The 14,922-nt window shown below is 51.2% G+C and overlaps 1 long non-coding RNA gene across 1 annotated transcript in view; it reads right to left on the reverse strand.

The window, feature by feature from the left end:
- Positions 1-538: 538 nt before the first annotated feature.
- LOC122572247 overlaps positions 539-14,922 on the reverse strand; it is a 91,352-nt gene continuing 76,968 nt past the window's right edge. Inside the window, exon 4 of the long non-coding RNA XR_006318426.1 lies at positions 539-1,890. This is a non-coding gene — a long non-coding RNA (uncharacterized LOC122572247). The remainder of the gene's footprint in view (positions 1,891-14,922) is intronic.

Below are 14,922 nucleotides of genomic sequence, written 5' to 3' on the forward strand. Positions count from 1 at the left end.
GAACACCGACAAGAGAAGAGGAGTCCTCTCTACGCCGAAAGAGAAGAGACTTCGATAAGGTCGCCGGGGATAAAACGAGTCCCCTCGACGTTTACCTACGATTTAAATTGTCTGCCAGCTCCAACCTCGATTTCACGGAATCTTTGCGTTACACCGGATTCCTTTTTCCTCGCTCGCGTGTAGCTTTTTCCGTGCAGCTCGTTTTTGCTTTTCATCGGCGATGACTCGACGAAAAGTCGCGCATCGAAGCGTCGACTCGTTGGAACGAGGTCAAGTTATTTTCGCTCGACAAACGCGATGGTCCCGCCTCTTTTCGTAACGAATGGGTCTGTTCTTTCCGCGAATTTGCAAAGACCTACACAACACGCCGAACGTTTATCGCCTCGCGAGCAAATTTATCCTGACTCACACAGGCTCGTGACTTCTTTTCTCCGATCTGTTCCGTCAGCGAGAACGATAAATCTGAACTTGCCCCCGTATATCTTCCGGTCAAGGGGAGTAAACGCAATATAGGTAATGTTCTGGCCGGCTACTTAACAAATTGCTACAAATTGCGGCGAGCGTTTAGCCGTCGGATCCGTTTGAATCTGTGGTCGCCTATATCCCAATCGCCTCCTGCGGTCGCCTTGCTCTCAGGGGTTCTATACTCTTTCTCTCTCTCCGCTTTCGCTGACACGGTGGTGACCACATGGTGCTCCCATATGTCCGCGCCATCACCCTAATGTCCGACCGCGGACTGTATCGGAGCTGGCTCAAAGACGGAATTATCACGAGCCAGATGAAAAGGATGCGACAGGTTTGCCGGTTGGGTTCGTGCGTCCCTTGGAGCCACCGATCGACCGACGTTTATTGGAACAATAAATTGTTTACTGATTAAGTTTGCACGGACGTTGGTATAATCCCGGTGAAATTCTCGGAATTCGAGAAAAAGACGAAAAGGGTCGAGAGGCGCCTGGTGCAGGATGGTTCGTAGGACACGTTAGCGGAAGATTTCGTTGTAAGAGACGTGGCTCGGTGTTGCGGACAAGTCATTAATCAATGGTTTCGGAGTGGAGAACGAGGTGCCCTCTAATGGCACTTTAAAGGCGATACCCTGGAGCCAATCAGTGATCGCGTGCCGCGCACGGATCGTCCGGGTTAATTTCACGGGTATTTAACGCGGTTTCGCTTAACAATGATTCAATCAAGCCGGATTTATTTGGCCGGGATTCGCCGGTTGTCGGCACGAGGCGATCATTAGGGCTTTCTCGTCGGAAACGCCTCCAAGCCTTTCGCCGAAATAAACGCGGCCATTCGATATTGTCGTGCGACGTTGCTCGTTAACGGGTCTCCGTCACATTCAGCACGACAAACGCTTTTCTCCGTTTCGATTCTAGTTAAATCCCCTTCGGATCGAACGTTTATTCGGGGCTTTGTAACGCCGAAAGAGCAAAGAAATAACTGGCATGTCGTCGTTGCGTCGAGCGGATTACGTGCTACGACCAGACCGATCGCGATTTTATGCCGCGGATCGTGCATCCGGCATAGGAAAGGAAGGATAAATTGCCAGGACGATTAGAACGATGCGTCAAGTTCGTCCGGCGTAAATATCGGTGAACACGGCCTCCTGTCCAGGAAGGGGACGGGATCGGCAATTCGACGGCCGTGCGAAATGTTGTCAGCCAATTTTCTTGCCCAGTGCCTCTGAATGCCGCAGATTTCCATCTAGGTCCGTCCTCGGTGGCGCCGGTGTATACCGTTGCTGGGTAAATACACCCTTTTCCATCCCCTCGAGCGGACGAACGTCGTCGTCGTCGTCGCCCTCCTCCACCTCTTGCTCCTCTTCCATCGTCCACCTCGATCCACCCCCGTAGCCGCACGAACCACAACTGTGATTATAATTCGTAGTCCCTGCTGACAGAACCAACCACCATCGTCAACCCCGCTTCTCCTCCGTAGCTACGTTCGTCGTCCCCATCTACGTCGGTATCTACGTCAGTGGACGGGGATCGGACGCTGTGTAAAGGATTATGCACGCGGATTTAACTGATGAATCACATTGTCGTCTTGATTCGCGGTGGCGTTAATTTTCGGTACCGCGTCGCCAGCCGTTTCGACCTGCAACGACACGCGCGTCTCGGTTCATCGAGAGTGTCGGAAGCATGGGAAACGCATTTTTCAGACGTCATCCAGTCGCTGAAATGGATCGGATCGGCAACACTGTCGGTTTCGTCGATCGGTGGTCGATCGTGTTCTTAATAATTATTATATCGTGTGATCCAAGGCGGGATGTCGGAAGGACGTATTGGTAAACGAGCACGTGTATCGTGGATCTTTTTATCTCGGTACCCGAAGGAAAAAAAGAAGTGGAATCTAACGAGAACGAGAGAATCGAGCACGGATAGAGCGGCGATAAATCAGCGTACGACAAATTATCGGCAGCGATTAATCGGTAAACCTTGGACGCTTATTTGGAGAACTTGTTCGGTTTAATGCGCCATAATGAGTATTGGAGATTACGGCAACTGAATTCAGCGGCAGACAGCGATAATTTATCACCGATGCTTCTTTAGGATACGCGCGTAGCGAGTTGGAGACGCGGCAACCCCTCGGCGTGTTGCTTCTCGCCGAGCAAACAATTTCCATTCGTTTGGAAAGGTTTCTAATCCGCCAACATCGGGTCCATGGGTAAAGCCAGAATTAACCACTTCCCATTTCGACCTACCGCGATCACGGGGCTTATTAATTTTGCCAATAATGCCGACGAGAGGGTGCCTCCTTCGCACAGATGGCGTATCACGAGTCAATATACTTTTCCGCCACGAAACCGCCCCTCGCAACACGTGACGGCCTCCGAATTTTCGCTACGTTAATCATCTCTTTGACCTATGCTTCCCGCATATGGTTCCGCAACGAGTTACTCTTTCCTTTTTCCTATCATCGATGTACGATATTTCTGCTAAACGAGATTCGTCGTGGCATCTTGGCCGAACAGGGCTCGGCCAGCAAAAAAGTTACACGCGTCGATATCCAGTTTTTCGAGATTTATCGCGACCGTTTGAAATATATATTTCACGCGCAGATCGAGTACCCTCGTTGCCACCGTTTCTATCGACTAAAGTGTATCTTTGCGAGCAAAGAGACAGGGCCTAGAAGAAAGACGACGACGACAACGACAACGACGACGACGACGACGACGACGGTGATGACGATGACGTAGTAGAGCGCAGAGAAAGAAGATGCTGAAGCGAAGAAGAAGAAAAGAAGTTGAAGGAGGATAGAAAGGGGAGGAGGGAGAACCGATGGTTCTGCCAGAGTCAGGACACGATCACGGAGCATGGACCGACAGAGAATGGAGAATAAAGTAAGCCAATGTGGTGTCTGTGTGTGTGTGTGTGTGTGTGTGTGTGTGTGTTGTGTGCGCACGAGAGAGAGAAAAAGAGATTGAGAGAGAGAGAGAGAGAGAGAGAGAGCACGTAGCGGTCGAAACGAGACGGACATAAAGGAGACGAGAAAAGGATCGAGGGAGAGAGAAAAGCGGGGACGAAGGTGTGTGGCGGAGAGAAGCGAAGAGGAGGAACGAGAAATCGAGAGAGACAGGACCAGAGAGAAAGACGAGGAGAGAGAAAGGAGAGGACAACCCCCTCTTCTTCGCGGGTTGACTCGAACGCCGGCGATATCTCGACCAATCAAATCACGCCGCGGGCTCCGCCTTTTATCATTATTTTACTTGTTTTCCCTTTACTTCACCCTCATTGGATGACATTCTCTGGGCCATTTCGCGGTGCAAAAAAGTTACCCGCGCCCAACCGAGGACTCCATGCTTCCTCCGACGTCCTTCGGTACCCTTCTGGTACCCACCTTGGTTCACGGACCACCTCCACGGAGATTCCTTTGCCAGAGGAGATGGCCAGAGTCCTCCTTTTGCCGGGCGAATCGTTTTCCACGGATTTCCATCGCGCGGATTTCGACCTCTTCGTTGCGTCACTTTACGAAACCCGATTGATTGCAAGCCCCGCGTAAACCGGTCGTGCCGTTTCCAACCACTCCGACTCTATCTTTTAATCTCTCAAGGTGATTGATAAACATGGATTCGTCCGGATCGGAGTCGGAGTCGCTCTCGACTTTTTCCGTGCGTCTCGCGATAGAACGTTTGCAAAACGAATTACACGAAACGATTCGCGTCGATCCTTCGTGTCACCGTACCAAAGCGCCGATAGCCTAACTTTTACGGTCTTCCTGGCGATTTTCGTTCTTCCCTCTCATTTTCGTGTGTTTTTTTTTTTTCTTTTGCGTCGATACGCGAAATCGTGGGAACGAACGATCGGTCGGAACACAAGAGCGTTCGATGTCGAAACCGTGCTCGATTCATCGACTTCGTGATCCCAACGAGAGCGAATCAACGATGAAAGCGTCCGCGGGAGTAGCCACAGATAAATTCGTACCTATCGATTCGTCTAGCGCATCGAGGCCGTGATTGACGAGGTTCTCTCGTCAAGGATTATGCGGTTCGTTGGTTGGAACGAACGGCTTTGGGGCATGAGTGCGTAGACAAATATACAGGTATAGCCAGCCATACGGTACGCCAATGGACACTTTCCAAACCACGAAACCTCAAAAACCGCCGAGGGCCATGCGTCTGCAAAATTATCGCTCTCGAAATGAGGATACGCTGTGATCGCGCGTCCGATCGATAACTTTGATTTCAGAAATAAAACTTGTCCACGCGACAGATAATTTTGCTTGTTTCGGCGTATCCACGCCAGCGGTTCGAGCTCGTGTCCCCTCGTTCCGATAATTGATACTCTCGGACGATTCTCGCGCGTACTTTCCAACTCGTCATACGCTTCGACGCTATAATTTGCATTGTTAAGGCGCGCGTGCAACGATTCGGCCCCACGAAGTCCCGGACAATTAAGTAGGCTCGTCAGAAGCGGGATGCACGGGGTTTCGGAGCGTATGGTGACGATCGAGCGTGCCTCGCATTTGCACCAACGATGCTTACGACCGTTGCACAGAAACGATAACGCTATGGCGTTGGCCATACGGGTGACGAGTACGCTCCGGGGAACCTGTAATTCACCGAGAATAAATTCCTCGGGGTGGAACGGGATCCTTTCCTTGGTGGCCCACGAAGGAAAGAAAGAAAGAAAAGAAAGAAAAAACAACGCTTGGTCGCACCTACGTACGTTTGATCTGGCATTGCTCTGCACCGCATTGTATGTATATCGGCTGGTGTAAACTACGGCGCGGAAGAAGCGGAGAAGAAGAAAGAGGGAAAGGATCGGCGAACGTACGTTCCTGGAGGGAGGGAGGGAGGGAGGGAGAGGGAGAGACACGCGGAGGTAGCTGAAAAAACAATGTCGCCGGAGGAGGGCAACTAAAAGGGATGAGGTTAGAAATGGAATAGCGTATGGCCTAGAACGCGACGGAAACAAGGAGACGTACTGTTACGATCGCTATAGCCGATCGTGGAACGATCCGAGAGGGGAAAGCTCGAGGAAACTGATAGGGCAGGAGAGGTACGGAGGCTTTGAGCTTTCTGGTTTTTGCAGGCCGATGGAGGAGTAAATTTGAAATTTGCTCGGTAGTCGACTTGCCGATATGGAGAGGCAAAGCGTACGAACCGGATAACGATTTGTTCGAAAAGCAATATAGCGGGCTATCACCGAGCTCGAGGAGGATGAGACGAAGGAAAGCGAGAAGGATGAGGAGGGAGGATGGAGGAGGGTGGGAGGGTCGTGTGGGGCGCCCTTTTCCTGAAATTTGCATGAGGTATTAAAGCGCGGTGGCTGCGTTCACCAGTGGAGTTCCTGTTTGCCGACACCGAATGCCGAGGATCAAAGGACCTCTGGCAGGCTCGCGCGCGTCTCTCTCTCCATTGGGGAACGAGCGCGCGACGCGGCCAGACCGAAACGGGAGCGAGAGAGAAACGGAGAACCGGAGGGAATCGTTCGTTCGCCGCCGGGCCTTCGCCACTCCACCGAGAATCCCTACGACGTCAGCCAACTTTGGATATTCCTGTTTCTAGGCCTTTGCCGTTAAATCGTCGATCGCACGACAACTGATTTCCTCGCCGAACACTCTGCCATTACGATGGTCGTGCGACGGGTTTGACGGATCGCTCGGTCGAGCACGTTCCGAATCGAGGGATCCACCGCGTGGCAGCCGGCAGGTTTTCTCGGCAAGCTCGGTCGGAAAATCGCGCCGTTACTTGGAGAGATTTATACGAGACGGCGGAGATCGGGCGATAATCAACGATCCGGTTGGAACGAGGAAGGAGTACACGTTACCCTCGCCCGTCGTCCGATTATCATAATTGCCAGTTAATTACGAAATTTATGCGTTCGCTGCTCGAGTCTGAAACGCTGGCTCGCCGGCTTGCCGCGCGATCGTCCGCCAATTTCACGCGTAATAAAGTCGTGGGAGGAATCTAGGCGAGTTATCCGACGATGCGCGTAATTCACGCGCGTTTCGTTGCGCGAAATCGAACCATCGAGCGATACGCGCCGCACGCCGCCGGCCTGCTATACCTCCTTCTGGAAAAGACGAATGGCCGACGGATCCTTGGACGGAACGACCGCGGACCAACGATATTCCAAGAATGTTAACGCGCGTAATCATATTCTTGTTCGCATCGTGCCCCGTAAAAACGTTAGCTGGCAGTGATGTATGCCGTCGGGGGCACGCATCGCATAAGTAAGGAGGAGCCTTGGGCCCATTCATCAGCTAACAGGGGGAATAGGCCCACGAACCGCTCCATCTTGCTCTCGGCCCTCTCCCTTCTTCCCCCTCGCCTGCGTTCTCCTCTGTTTTGCGCTACCAGGGGACACTTTCGTACGTCCTGTCCATCGGTTAATCGCGGATAACAGTATCTCTTCTTCGTCTAAGAGCACGATCCGCCCGAATGCCTAGGAAAGCGGCGCGCGCTTGTATTTCGTGGCTCGACCCGCGTTTGATAAAAAGGAGGCGAATGGTCGAAGGACGAGACACGCGCGGACGAGAGAAAGAAAAGGGGACGAGTTTCCTGACAAATAGAATCGGCATTGGGTTCGAGGAGAGACACGCGTTGCCGGTGTGCAAAGGGGGCCGAGGGTGTCGAGGGCGTCGCGTTCCCGAAGCACCGACGGGTGCCAAACCGCATTTTAGGCGAGCTATCCATACCAGGTGAAGCGTTCGGATCGGTAAGGATATCATTCTGCTCGGACGGCGTTTTGGTGGTTGCCGGCGGCACGGCGATGGCGCGGTGGCCACGATGGTGCACGGGCGGCGAGTAGCGGGGAATGCAAAAAGGTCGTGGCCCGGGCCGGGTTGCCGCGTTTTACAAATTATTCAATTAGCCCCGCGAATTAAGGTATGCATATTCATCGCTCTCTGATACGCGTATGTGCGCTCCGTGGCTACATCCAGCGCGCATAAACAATTGGGGCTCGCACACGCGCGTTAGACGCTCTAACGAACTCGCAGCTGCATCCTAAATGCGTCCGTTTTGCAACGATGCGGACAGGGGGCCGGGTTTTCTCCGTGTCCGCGGTGCAGTTGCACGAGTACGCTGTCGGATATGTACGCCAAACTCTGTCCAGTATCCGGCAGAGTCGTTTCGCTCTTTTTCCAGTCCAGTTTACCCATACGCGAAACGCTCCAACGTTCGCTCGTTCCTCTGCTTCCTTTTTTAATCTATCTCGTCGAAGATATTGGACGTTGCTCGACGCTGTCCAACGTTACTCGCTGTTGCGTTCTTGGAAACGCGACGACCGTTCTCTCTCTCTCTCTCTCTCTCTCTCTCTATACACCTTAAAGGAAAGCGTTCGTAATCGCCGGAAGATTAGCGGATATCGAGCATCTTTTATCGTTAGCCGAGGCTGACGAGGATGGTTATACGGTGAAACTCGTGGACGCGGCGTGCCGTGTAAAATGGTAAAAAGCGGAATTAATTGGCAAGACAGAGCGAGAATTAAAGCGGGGCCAGGAACGAAACGGATTATTATTTCTTCCGGTAGATAAAGCAGGGAAGCGGAATAGGGAAATAAAACATTGCGAGCGTAGGTGAAATAGGCGCGGCCCGTACTATACAACGCGGCTTCGCGTCGGGGCTACTGGCAGAGTTACGGTTCGAGGCTCCTGGGCCGGGGTTGCGTTTAAAACAACGCCGAGAAATGCACATTTTAATCGTATCGCTAATAGCCCGACGTTTATAAGCCTCGCTGTGTCTCATGAATACGCATGTACCTGCCGGTGACAACGGTGCAAAATTAATGCACACACGGCAGGATATACAAGTACGTGGCCGTGGACGAATCTCCGCAGAGACTTTCGTTTCCGATGCGATTCTTCTTCTTTCCGGACCGACGCGACCCGTCGTCGGGGGGGCCACACCCGAACTGCGTATAACGGGTTACCTTGTTTTCCGAAATTGTTGGCCGTGCCGTTGGCTGTTTCGCCGATCGCCGTACGAGGCAGCGACTTTTATCTTGGATCGCGTTTCGATATCATCGTGTACCCGGTAATGCTCGGAAACTGCGAGCACGAGAAAGAGAACGAGAACGAACGCTCGTGCAACGGTGGACAGTTATCGCGTTGTATTATTCAAAAGTCATCGGAGCGGAATATCGCGAAACTTGGTTCCTTATTCGAGATATTATTTGTTCAACGACATGGGCGTTGTTCCACGAATTAGCGGGTCGGAAACAAATTGTTCCGCGAGAGCTACGGGGACCGCGTTTCCTACCTATATATCGTATTCATATTCATGCGAATAATTGCAATAATAGCGTAGCTCGGGTAATTGATACCCGTGTACGCGATTACGAAGTTGGCAGTGGCCGAAAGGCCGCGCGTTAAATACCGTTCGGTCTTTTTCTCATTTCCATGTCGTCTGTTGGTCGCATTCGAGCGAACGTGTCGCGTCCATCGGTGGAAAGCGCGCGGCAACGTTAACCGTTCCATAACCGTCGTCGTCCATTCGCGTGCTAATTAATCGACGGGTCTTTCAATTAACGCGTGTTCGGGAACAAGGCGCAATGGTTTCGTGGCGGATCAGCGGGAATAATGGCGCGGATAACCTTGTCCCCTTGTAACGCCGGCTTCTTTTATGAATGTAAATGTATTCCCGATCGGTCGATCAGATAGTTTAATATTAATAATAGAGCACGCTCTCGAGATTATCGGGCTTCCTCGAATTTGTCGGCTGTGTGTCACGACGATATGCATCCCCGATATCGCCAATTACGGCCAGATTGAGTCATAACGATTCTGGTTATGTTAAACGCGAGTTTCTTGGCCGTTTTCGTCGATACATCTCACGGTTCGATATAAGATAGCGCAAAAGTATTCTACCTTGCCTTTAATTGGATACTTGTCTCTCTTCTTTCTCTCGCCAGACGACGGGAAGTGCGGTATATCGCGCGAGCATGAGCGCAACGCGAATGCACGATATGTAGTTCGTGTCTTCAATAACGGCCGTATTACATAAAGCCCCGCGTTTCTGTCTGGCTGTTGCCGTTTTTTCTTCCCATAAACTATCGCGTATAACTCGCGTTTGCTCGCGCGACCGGCATTCTCCCGGCGCAGCCTGCGTTTACGTCTTAACTCGATCGTATTCTCGATCGTATTCTCGATCGCGCCGCTAGATTCACACGGAATCACGTTTGTTCCCGGTTCGCGAAGAAACCCACGCGCGCAAGAATCGAACACAAACATACGGCCGTTTGCGCCTATCGTTTTGCGCAGAATTAAGCTTAACGACGCGACGCGCCAACGATATCGGACCACCGTCTACGAAATCCGACTCGCTGACTTTACTTAGTCGGCTTAAACTCGTCCTCTTCATCAACTCCATCCAACCTTTTCTTTCCCTTTCTTCCTGTCTACGTGGGCGATCGAACATCGTTCGTTCGATACCCTGTCGTCGATCGATCTTTAACCTTTAATCGTCGTAAAATTACAGTCGGATCGCGAACGATCGGATAACAAAAAGTCGAGACTGCGGGCGAGGAAAAAGAGTTTTCCGGGTAAATTCGTCGGTGACGGCGATACGTACGTACAGGCGTGGCTCTTCGTATTTCTTGCTTGACTTTAATATGAGCTCCGCCGCGTAAGTAGACGTTACATAAAATGGCAAATATCGGAAGGGCTTACGGCCGCATTATGCCGATGGTTGCGGCTTTATTGCGCGACGTTCTCTTGTGAGTAAAAAGAAAAAAAAAAAAGGAAAGAAAAGAGAAAGAAAAGGAACGAACGATAGAGAAAGATACGGAGAACGCTAGATCCCGGCAGATGTTCAGGATGTTCGCCGTTGGAAGTGTCTACGCGTCGCAAGCGTTGTTCCGTTCCTTGTAAATGTATACAGAAAACGAAGAAAGTTTTCGTGAAGTTAGCGTCAACAGGAACACGAACCACGATTTCGAGGACTGGATGACCGAGGACATTTGGATGGCGAGAATTCCACTGACGAGTGATTTGGATCGCGTCAAGGGACGTGCGTTTGCCATGTAAACGGTCGTTCGATCCGATATCGTTAAGATCTATCCTACCGTGAAAAACCTTATCGGGTCCTCGAAAATCGTGCGTCCTGGAAAACGCGTGAAATTCCCACGGGCTTCTTCGTAAATCGTCGAACGCGTACATTCGCGCGTACATACGAGCGATATTCTCGGTCGTCGATTCCCTGTAAGGAACACGGCCGATCGCTACCTACAGATCCGTCCTCGACTACGCGATACCCATTTTCGTCTATTAATCACCAGGGAGAACGACTGGATCGATTTTGAGGCTCGCGCTTCGGGAATTCCATTCTGTCGTTTTCACCGAAGCGCCGATCTGGCTGACTTTTTCGAAAAAAAAGAAGAAGAAGAAGAAGAAGAAGAAAAAAAAAAATAGAAAAAACGATCGAGAAGCCGGCGACACGCGACGAGATCTTTGGAACGTTGCGAAACGTGGACGTGTCCATGAAAGGCGATTTTCTACGAGGCGACGTCTAAGAGAGACGAACGAGCTACGAGGTAGGAGCGACGGGAGACGAGTCCGGGCATACTTTACGTTATTTCCAGTAAGAAGAACTGCGATTAGAGCGATTAGAGAGACCACGGCGTGCGTGTACAACGGAACGGTTCCATATATCTAGCCAAGCTTTGCGCAACGTTCCAACGCGCTTGGTCTCGGTCTCAATTAACGCAATTACCCGCTCCCTCGTCTAATTACCTATCAAACGGAATTACTATCGCACGGGCGCGAGTGCGCGCGCGCCTGCTCGCCACCGAGCTCTCGTCTCTAATGAACGTTATTAATTGCTTTATGATTTTTCGATAAAACTTGCCGCGTAATCAAGTTATTATCCCACGTTGCGCGTCCTCGTTGCTACTCCGATCCACGGTTACCACCAGCCACTCGTTCGTTCTCGTCTGGTTTTTCGCGCCTAGTCCCGTTTTATGTTCTTCTTCGATTCACGAGAAATATCGAGGACGCGTTAAACCGCGTTACGAACTCCGATGAGAACGAGCCGGTATCATTGAAGGAATCGCGGAAGGATCGGGCGCGCGAGGTATCGTCGTGCTCGTTGAACGCGTCGTTCGCAAATGAAGAGATATTCGCGGTTAAACTTTGCAAGAACTCGGGACAGTTTATAACGTAATTTATATGCACGCTTACCGTCGAATCTCACGACGGAAGAAAGGTTGCGAGACTTAAAATTCGGATTACTCGCGAGCGTCATTCCGCCTGAAGTTTGTTGGCTTATTTGAATATCGCGCGGCCAACTTTTATAACTGTTTCCTCGGATCTATTGGAAGCCGTATCGCGACGTCTTTGTTCGTCCAAATCTTGTTTGCGTTTCATGATGAAAACGATCCAGCGAACGATCGATTCGACGACGGACGATTCGATTTGCCGATCGGTTGATCGATAAAGAGCTAAAGAGAAAAAAGAAAAAAATGAGAACGTCGAACGTAACCGCGTTGAAAGTTAATAAAAGTACGCGGTATTTTTGTCAGCTATCCGAGAATCGCGCAACACCACCGTGCCACATTATCCGCAAGATCAAAGGAACACGTCGAGGGGTGAAAGAAAAACGCGAGGGAATAAAAAGTCGTTAACGACGTGCCTTTACGATAAGTCGACGTAAAATGAGAGAGAGAGAGAGAGAGAGAAAGAGGGAGAGAAATATCACGATGGCAACGATAGCTCTGGCATTGGAGAGAGTGGTCATTTAGCGTGGCGAGCAGGTGAGATTGGTGAGACGCGAGCGACCGAGGGAATTTAGAGCGAGACGGCGGGGTGACGTTGACCAAATAACAACCGGGGTGTTCCGTCACGGATGCCTTCTCGCTGGTTCCCCTATTTTCTTATCTATATGTCTGGCCAATTTGATAGATGAACGATAGAGAACCGTGCGTTCTGTAAAACGAAGGAACGAAAGGCAACCTGGACGAGGACAGGTGCATCCTCCGGAGGCGCGTCTCGAGGGACCTCGACGCACCTGACCGCTCGTCCAACGCGGAGACGGGGAATCGAGCTACCCTTGTATCTCTATTACCGTTAAATTACTCGAAAAGCACGATCGTTTTCGGTAGAGATTAAAACGCGGCCATTAGTTGAACGCCGATGAAATCTTCTCCGTTCGCGCGTCTACGTTTGGAACAACTGGTTGCCGTATCGTTTCCATTCGTTAAATGGGAAACGAGCCAATCCGAAACAAACTCGTCTCTCCGAGTGGTTTGTTGTTCGGTGTTGTTTGGTTGGCGATCGCGCGCCGTACGTTTTTCACCGAAGGCTTTAACGCGTCTTGGCCGAACCCGTTCGTATATCCTGGTGACGCGTAATCCCCGGTCTAACCCCGTTCACGGCCGACCCAGCGCAAATATATGTGCGCTCGATGGATGGAAAAAACAGGAGCACGCGAACTCGAACGACGCCAGCCGGCTTTCGACGGTGCTCGAGAGCCGCGCCGAGGAAGAAAACTTAGAAAAGTCGTGTCCCGAGTAAACCCAGAATCGCGGGATTATCCGAGATGATCGCCTAATAGCTTTAGCAAAGAATCGACTGGGGCGACTACTTAAAATTAGCATAAGCCCCGACTCTACGCCTAACGAGCGGAAGAGACGAGACCCCAAAAGTGCTACGATCAGACGCGAAAAAAGAAGAAAAAAAGGGGGGCGGGTGGAAAGGAGAGAAGGGATCGAGGAAAATCGAGCGTCGTGGCCGATCTAGCGCCAACCCTTTGCCTCGATTTGCGATCTAATTGCAAGTAGAACGAATTTCCTTTCCGTAAACTCTCCTTTCCTCGTATTTACTTAATCGACATCTGCGTGACAGACGCGCGCTTGGCCCGATTAAAGGTAGGTAATCGCGAAGGGGAAACGATTATTTGGCGTTTACGTAGCCGCATTTCCATGGGGCTGGATACGCGCGAAGAAAGGGGAAACGAGAACGCGGTTATCGCGCCGTTGTACGCGTTTGTCACGCGATACTTAGTCGCGTTTGCGTTAACGTTCGCGTTACCGTAGACACACGCGTAGTATGCCGCGGTGTCGATTCTTCCGGGTATCGTTGGATCGTTACCGAAGCGTCTAGATTTCTTCCAATTTAGCCTCGGCTGGCCGGCGTATCGCTTCGCTACGTATTGTCAGTCTTAATTGGCTGGCCCGAGTGATTTACGAATTGAGAAAAGAAAGCGTTTCGCGTTGTTCGCGCTCCTTTTCGCTATTCGGATGAAACACGATGTGTGCGCGGTTAAATGCGATTTTCATGGAAATTATTAATTATCCTCGGGCGAGAATCCAGCATGCAGCAACGACAATGGCGCCCGCGTAGACCCGCGGTCGTATCAGATGCGAGTTTAACGAAGCTCGTCGTCGATAAAAATCTGGCGAGAGATCCGAATCGCGGCTTAAAGAGAAGAAGAAACGTGCACGCTTCGCTTCTCTGTGAGAGAGGAACGAATCCGTTGACTCGACTCGACTCGACTCCACTCGACTCCATTCCACTTCACTCCGCTCGCTTCTTCGCTCGGAGCTTTTTTCACAGAGAACCTGCGCACCGAAAGTCGTAAAATGTCCAGCACCCACGTAGAAACATGTGTCACGTAGACGCACGGTGGCCCGGCTTTGTACGCTCCTCTGTATATTATCGCGTACGCGTACAGTCCGTTTCATCAATCACGAATCTCGAGGGGACTGTTAGGCGCGAGCGACAGAGAACGCGATCGTGCGAATGTGGCGTAACATCAACGAGGATTACATAAAAATTATAGCTTAATGACTGTCGCGGGTATAAAATCTTAATTTTATTCAGGTCTAAATTACCGGTTAGGTAGCGGCGCCGCGTGCTTAAGATCCGTAAATTAAGCGAACGGTGGTCTGTGGTTTTGGAGCTCCGTACCGGTAGTAGCTACCCGATGTCGAGCAATTAAAAGCGACGAGTTAACGAGTGAACTATAAATGAACGGCTGGCGACGGTGGTCTCGGCAAGCGCGAACTAATCACCGGAAAATTAAACGTTGGCGAAAGAAAAAACGTCGTCGCGTTCGCGTTCCACCGAACGTTTCTACGATGACAAATCAGCGTGACGGTTCTTTCTCGCTCGTTCGTTCGTTCGTTCGTTTCTCGGTTAGCCTTTTAACGCGCGTCTTTTCTCTTCTGGAAAGTTCCGTTGTCGGCGATAATCCTTGCCGGTTCGTTCGATTTCTCTGACAAACCCGCGTACCGATTTCGCGCACCGGCTGAATCGAGTTCGCAGGAGAAACGCGACGCCAGCTACCGCCAGTTAAATATCCGTTGAAACATGGCCTGTTGAAACTGGCGGCGAACAATGGACCGGGGACGGAATGAATTCCTGGCGGGGACTGTACGATACACGTAGAAGTCTCGGTTCTACGTGCCTGTCGTCTGTTCGTCATGAGTGCGTGCGCCAACGTCCGGCCTCGTCCGCTCGAAGGATGCTCGACCGACT

This window comes from Bombus pyrosoma, linkage group LG10 (genome assembly GCF_014825855.1).
Source record: "Bombus pyrosoma isolate SC7728 linkage group LG10, ASM1482585v1, whole genome shotgun sequence".
Classification (NCBI taxonomy): domain Eukaryota; kingdom Metazoa; phylum Arthropoda; class Insecta; order Hymenoptera; family Apidae; genus Bombus; species Bombus pyrosoma.